The following is an 8,010-nucleotide window of genomic DNA, read 5'->3' on the forward strand; positions in this document are numbered from 1 at the left end:
ACAGGGTCACAGCAGCGAGGCACTTTGCCTTCTTCTTGGGCCTTATTCGTTGAATTGGCTTTTTTTTTTTTAACATGAAAAATGTGTCAGCTTTTTGACAGGATCTGATGTCAAATAGTAAAGAAGTGGGGGGGGATAGTAAAATGGAGAGAGAAACTTTTTAAAAAGTGGTAAATGGCCAAAGTATCCTCTAATACACAGGATTAGATGAGCACAACTTCGAAAATGGCTAGATGAAGCAGGGAAACCGCCCTTGGCATCTTTTCTAAGTAAAGGATAACCAGAGAAGAAATGGAAATGTTACTCGAATATAAAATTCTAAAAACAGGCTGTTAGAAATGGAGGCACACTCCCTACATATATTGTGTCCACACAGTGGCACTTTCCCCTTAGGAATTCAATATCCTCACCTTCATACCCGCCTAGGCTCTGACCCCAGCCCTTCTGAAGAGGTTGTCCCCAGAAGGCCAACTATTCGTGGTCCCCCACGAATACCGTGGGAGCTGCACGGACTTCCATCTTGGGAACCAATGTGTATAATGGACAAATACCCTCTAGTTAGGCCTTTCCGTGGAGATGCTAAGAATTCCACCAGTCCTATCTTCTACTCCAGGGCTTTCGCTCAAATATGAATTGGCATTCCAGTAGTAGATGCTGTGATCAAGACAGACGCCCTCAAGTGCACAAATGACTGGCCCGGGAAAACCAAACCAAAATGACTGCTGACAATTTTCACTGTTGACTGATTTCATTTCAAATGAAAATTTCAATTCGTTCTTACTTCAGAGGGAGTATTACTAGAGTGGTCTGCATCCAAGATATTGACATCACACAAAAAAGTCCATCTTCACAATACTTCTTAGGTCTTGTTATGATCCGCTTGTCAAGACTCCCCTTAGGGAAGGCATTTTTCCCTCTCCCAAAGACACAAACTCATCAGAATATTAATCATCAGAATAGCTGTCAGCAGAAGTGGCGGGAGGGAAATACATTTGTAAGTGCTTAGGATATGTCATTCTGTCAATGTAACAGTTTCCCACCCTGTTCTTCATGTCCTTTTAAGTACAAGTACCCCAGTCCAAGATGGCAACAAATGGTTCAACCACACACAAGAGAAGACTCATAAAACAGAAGCATGCAGCAACATCACAAAAACAAAGAAACCAAGTGGTAGAAGTTGCTCTGACTAGTCCATTGTGGCTACTTATTGCAACATGCCTGACATTCACCAATAAACTCTTCCTCATTAACTCCAGCCTTCAGGCACAGAGCACCATGGGGACACTGACCCTAAAATGCGTCTCAGGAAATTCTCTTCGCCCAGACTCCTGTCCTGTATGGAGGGCTCCCCAGGAACAAGACATGCCCGCGTGGAAACGGAAAAAAAGAAACAAAAAAAAAAAAAACCACATCTCTCGAATATCATTTTAAATATAATGGTTTTCACTCATGAAATGATATCCTAGGGGCTTGAAGAAGCTTCCAACCCCCGCCCCCACTTGATGAGAATAGTTTAGCTGGAAAAGAAACATATTGTGCTGCACCCTCTGTAATCAATGGCTCATGGAAATAACACTGAGAAAGCTCTGAATCACTAACCTGGAGATCCCCAAAATTCTCTACATTTATAAAAGCCCCAAGATGGGAATGTCATTTCTTATTTAGGTGGGATTTTTATGAGCCTCTAACATTCCTAAGACCTTTACCACTAAAATAGGTACAGCGCTTTGCCTGACTACTGGGGGGGGGGGGGGCAGGAATGCAATCTGCAATGTCCTTACATTCCATGGGCTATAGTAAAACTGCAGCATTCCCAATAAAGCCCTGGAGTGACTCAGAATGAGATCTGCACCTCTTCTAGACCCAATTGGTCAGCAGCAGCAGGGGGAGGGGAGAGTAAGAAATGGTGGGAAAGGAAATAGTGTAGTTGGGTCATGACACTCTCCCCTCCCCGTAAGCTCTCCATCATGCTTAGGAATCACGCCCTTCCAGCCAGAGGTGGGAACTGTAATCCAGTTGGTATCTCCTCTCTCTGGACGCGCCGCTTGTATATGTATCTCTCAACTGCTGACTCAGGGCAGCTGACTCAGCAGACAGAACCCCGCTGCCAGCTCAAGTCCAGTTCTCATGCATTTGAGAAATATTCGGTGAGTACTCTGTCCCAGGATGGCGGGGGGGAGGGGGATGAAGGAATGAACACTCACAGGCATTGTACGAGGGAAGATGTCACGTGAAGCATTTTGCCCAGTGCCGGGGACACAGCAACCCCTCAAGAAACGACGGCCCTGCCCACAGGACTGCATCACAGCAATCCTGTGCGACCAGCACTGCAGTCTCTGGGTGGGAGCCAGGAAGCCGGAGCTCTGCCAGCAGTTACAGAGTTACAGGGGGGGAGAGGCAACACTACGTGTGCCAGTTGTGAAGCCCCAAGTCCTTGTAACAATGCCATCCTGCAAAATAATAGTGCCAACTCTATGAACGTGTGTAAGGCATCATGTGATCAATGTCAGAGAAGCACAGTTACCATGTGGAGGCCCAAGAATAATTTTCTTCTCCACACCACAGGCAGTAGCTTGGCTGTTTCAGCCGGACTTTAAAGAAGGGGGAGAAAGGGGCACCTGGGTGACTCAGTCGGCTGAGCATCCGACTCCTGGTTTCGGCTCAGGTCATGCCCTCATGGTTCGTGAGTTCAAGTCCCGCATCAAGCTCACTGCTGTCCGCGCAGAGCCCACTTCGGATCCTCTGTCCCCCCTCTCTCCCTGCCCCCTCCACTGCTCATGCTCTCTCCCTCTAAAGGGAGAATTAATAAGCAAAGAAGACCATTGCAAGTGGAAGAACCAGCATCAGAAAGCCAGGAAAGGCGTGGAGCCCATGTGTCTGCTTGCACCATGGAGTGCAGAATAGGAACGCTCCCATCTCCCAGCGCCAGCAGCGGGACCCAGGAGGCTCTAGGAGGGAACATCCTAACAGCCGCAGACCTCCAGGAGAACTGGTGTTTGTGTCAGTCTGAGCCATCTGACAGCATCTGTAACATTTACAAACTTGGAAAGAACTCTGATCAGATTCCTACTCCTGTAATGTGTCTACAGGGAGAAACAAGCTTTAACCCCAAGAGCAGATAAGCTGGGCTGACAGCACCAGTGACAGTATGCCTAGCTAGTAACACACACACACACACGGGAGCTGGCAAGAGTCCAGTTATGGAGAAATGCAGTGGAAAAAGTCAGTGTTTGCCAACTTAAAGAGGGGAAATAAATGTGTCAGATGGAAAATTTCCATTTTACCTTCCTAAGCGAACAGCACAAACAGTGGAATGCTATCAGCGCTTGACGCCCTAACAGAGCTTCTAAGCTGGCGGGTCTACTAATTCCACTGCCCATGCAGTCAGCTCCGTTCTCCCACCTGCGCAACTTGATGAGATTTTCAGAAATTACTATTTACATCCACTGCGTTCAAAACATCATACCTCTTTCCCTTTCTACGTTCAAAGCTGTGAATCAGAGTCTAAAATGTATCACTCCACATGCAACTGACCAAAATCTGAAATATTTTCGCCATACAATGCCTCTGGATCTTTTTTCAGTTGGCACAATTTTTCTTCCTATTTTATACTAACCTGGTTGAGATGCATGTAATGTTCTGTCAAGGCTGACAGGATATTTCTCGAGATACTACTGAGGTATAGCCACAAAGCGCTCACCAAAATAAAAAATAAAGGGGCAGGGGCGCCTGGGTGGCTCAGTTGGTTAGGTGTCCGGCTTCAGCTCAGGTCATGATCTCATGGTTGGTGGGTTCGAGCCTTGTGTCGGGCTCTGTGCTGACCGCTCAGAGCCTGGAGCCTACTCCGGAATCTGTGTCTCCTTCTCTCTCTAACCCTCTCCCACTCACTCTCTGTCTCTCTCTCAAAAATAAATAAAAACATTTTTTTTAATTTTAATAAAGTTTGCAGACATATGCAATATTCCACAGACAGCCAGTTTCCTACTCTTTACCACTTAAGTCCACACTGGCCACTTCTGAATGGCATATAACATAACATTAATTACCTCATCATAATGCTATCTAGGCATAACCTGCCTTCTCTAAATGCCTTCTGATAGGTAGAATTTATGTTTCTTCATAAGCAATACTGCTGGGCACTAGTAAGTAAGTAATGCCAAGGGAATGGATGGATGGGTGGATGGATGGATGAGGACAAGAATGGCCTTCTCTACGTTGCGAGCTGGTGAACAGCACTGACAACTGTCTTGGTGCATCTACGTGATCATCCCGATACTCCAGGAGAGTCTGAACACCTGTCATTTCTCTGTCTGTGCCCCAAGGCTCTTCACTGTAAACTGAAGTGTCTTACTTCTGGGGAAAGAAAATTCACTGCATAAGCATGCTGACAACCAGCGGGGCGCCTCCCCTGCATGGCCCACATGACCCTTCCCCCCACACACACACCCCGCACCTCCGCCAAACCAGCTCATGTGCACCACACCCTGAATGCTGCCACCAAAGGAAAAAAACACATAGGTGCCAGATCCTGGGAAGAAACAAAGAGGGGAAACATGGGACGAGGATGCGAGAAGAAGATCAATTTTTTGTAAAAACAAGAGGAGGCTGGGGCACCTGGGAGGCTCAGTCGGTTAAGCGGCCGACTTCAGCTCAGGTTCGTGAGTTCAAGCCCCACATCAGGCTCTGTGCTGACAGCTCAGAGCCTGGAGCCTGCTTTAGATTCTGTCTCCTCTCTCTGCCCTTCTCCTGTTCACGCTCTGTCTCTGTCTCTCAAAAATAAATAAACATTAAAAATGAATAAAAATTTTAAAAAATTTTAAATAAATCTTAAAAAAAAAAAAAACAAGAGGAGGCCAAGAAGGCAAGACAGCGTTAGGACCTGATTAGCATATGCAAGAACAGTGAGTAAGTTGTAGGCAGAATTAAGCTCTTAAAAAAACTGATTCAGTGGCTTTTCGAACTCATCCCCAACTCACCTCAGGTTCTAAACACACCTACCTGCAAGGGGGTTTGAACGCACTTGGAAATTTTCTGCGGAGTCTGGGTCCCCATAACACTGAAGCTCTCAGGAGCGTTCACATCCTTCAACACGACCCCGACCCCCCCCCCCCCCCGACGCTGGAGGGGAGGGAGGCGTGCATGTCATGCCCGCCAGACAGCTCGGCCGTGTCTGAGGTCACCTGCCCTGGGGAAGGTGCCGACTCCCTTCAGGCTGGGCTGCTGTTCCAAGTTCACTGTCTGCATTACTTCCCTGAACCCTCACAACGGCCCAGTGAGGTAAGACGCAGCACAACCTCCATTGTATGAATGAGGAAACAGAGGCAGAGACAAGTGGGTTACCTGCCTTCCCAGCATCCCCCGCTCCTGGGGGAACGGCCAGGCTGCAGGAGAAGCACTCTCCCCACTAACCATTTAGCTACCATCCTTCTGCTGCCACTAGACCGTTCACTCCGGCAGTGTGGTGTGAAGGCGGTGGACTCTGGGTCAGAAAGCCCAGAAACGCTAACTCTACCCGTTTCGAGGAGGCCGTGGGCTGGTTCCTGAAGCAGTGAGGACCTCGGCTTACCGCCCAGCCTGACTGGAAATTGCACGCATGCCCGGTCACGGCCTCCCACCCAGGATCCCCCCTAGGCCCTGCTCCAGGAACGGGCTTCACGAGTCTGACAGAAATCAAACTGTATGGCTCATAAATTCAGACCTAGGTCAATCAGGCATTCCCCTGGTCAGAGAGACTGGCTCCTAATTTGGGAAGAAGAAAGCCCTGTGCAGGCATGGGTTCAAGGACGGGCACAGGACCCAACCTGGGCCAATGAGATGTTCTCACAAGAGCAAAGTTCTTTGGTAGCTTCTGAGCAATGTGGCTTGTCGTCTTTCCCTCCTCTGTGGGTGTGGAGAGACAGAATGGCGATGTCCTCTCTGCCCGCCTAGGAAGGTGAGGCTTGGTGAGGGCAGCGTGGAGGTGGAGAAGGGGGCGGAGGGCAGACCCAGAGCTCCTACCGAGCCACACCTGCCCTCCATCTCCGACCTCTGCACGGCGGCATCTGTGCGAGCCGGTAGATCGCTTTTGTTTTTCTCAAACAGCTGACAGCGACATACGGAAGTAACGGAGGCGTGCATGGCCGCGCGGGGGCATGAAGAGAAGCAAGACAAACTTAAAGGCATTCACCACCTATCACAGATATTTCGTCTTCTGTGAGACTGTTTTCGCCTGGTAAATTTAAAAAATTAAGTTATGGCTCATGTTCTTTTCAAGATCCTCCTACCATCTGGTCAGTATAATATTAAGCAAGACATTCCGCTCCCCCAGTAATTACACAATGCCCCATTTCAGACCAGCTGGGCAACCTCTAGAGGGCAGCTAGGGGGGGCTGGTTCGCTCGGCCATCCGACCACCGCCTTGAAGAGCCAGGCCTGTTACTGGTGACAGGTGCAGCCCCAGAACTGAGAACCTGAGAGGAAGCGCATGCGCTCCCAGATTCCTGCTGAAAGCGGATGGCACCGCACTCCCAGATAGAACAGAGTCAAGTTCTTCCTGGAATGACGCTTAGAAATAAAAAGGACTTGCACAGAAGTGACCTCGCAGGGGTCTCGGAGTCCCACTCATTTCTGTTACTGCTGTTGGTAGTAATCCTACGTTGGAAAGTTTCAGTTCCGCCGGTAACACCGCCTCCCCCAACCCCCGTGCTCTTCTGTCTCCTGTTTTGTAACCAATGTCACGTAAAACTCAGCTATAGCTGCCATGTGGGGCTACTGGCGTCAGCGGCAGGGCAGAGAGTGCTTGGATTCTAGACTGAACTCCGGGGCCAGCAGTGCAGACAGCCTGAGTTGAGAACGTGGCGCTCTCCCAGCTGGCCGCACAGGTCAGAAGAGTGCTTGCTGCCCTGCTTGCACCTTCCTCCCAGCAAGAAGTGACCATCAAGGAGAAAGTGTCGAGTGGCAAGTGATAAGCCATAAGCTTAAGACACGGTTTAATTATGCCAACTGTAATAGCTCGTATTTATTAGGAGGCTTATTATGTGCCCGGGGCTGAGGCAAAGTACTTGAGACTCTTGATCCCACTCGATCCTCGCAGATACCAGTCTAGTAGGGTAGGGCTGGGACGAGCACCCAGCTCCCTGTGGCTCCAGGCACACGCTCTTGGCCACAACGCTCTACCAGCCCCACGGAGCACTGCTTGGTCGGAAGACACTTTGATGAGATACCCGCTAAACACAATTATACGTAAAACTTACAAACAGAACACAGTGTACAGATGGAATGTGCCGTGCCCAGTCACGTGACACTGCCCAGTGACGCTAAACTATCGCAGCTCCTCCAAACCTGCCTGGAACACTCTTCCGAGTCCTCAGACCTTCGCCTCTGGTCGTACGTCTGTCCTGAAGGACCCTACTGTCCACTTCTCCCCCACCGCCAACAGTCCCCATATCCTGATCCCTGCAATCTGTGAATATGTTCGCTGCAAAGGCAAAGGGGATAAGCTGTAGGTGGAATTAAAGTTGCTAACAAAGTGACTTTAAAGTGGATGACTGGAGCATCCAAGTGGGTCCAATGTAAACACAAGGGTCCCGCAAAGCGCAAGAGGGAGGCGTTAGAAGAGAGTCAGAGAAAGTGATCTGGGCACGGCCGTGGAAGGGCCAGGGAGATGCCATGCTGCGAGCTGTGGAGATGGGGGGAGGTGCCAGACGCCAGGGCCCTGGGCAGCTGGACAACACGATGAAACAGTCTTCCCGAGAACCTCCAGAAGGAAAGCCGCCTGCCACCGTGTGTGACCCCACCGAGACCCAGGTCAGGCTTGTATCTGACAAAAATGTGAGCTGTGAGTTGGGTTATTTAAGCCACTGTGTTGAGGGTGAGCTGTCCCATCGGCAACAGAAAACACAAGCACACCTGCCAAGCCCCCCTCTCTCCCCACAGCCCCGGGGCCAGGCGCCATGTGCTCTCGGTCCCCAGGGAATATGGCCCTGCCAGTATTAATCACGAGCTGTACTATCTGGAAACTGGGTCTACACA

The sequence above is a fragment of the Suricata suricatta genome, chromosome 13 (genome assembly GCF_006229205.1).
Source record: "Suricata suricatta isolate VVHF042 chromosome 13, meerkat_22Aug2017_6uvM2_HiC, whole genome shotgun sequence".
In the NCBI taxonomy this organism is placed as follows: Eukaryota; Metazoa; Chordata; class Mammalia; order Carnivora; family Herpestidae; genus Suricata; species Suricata suricatta.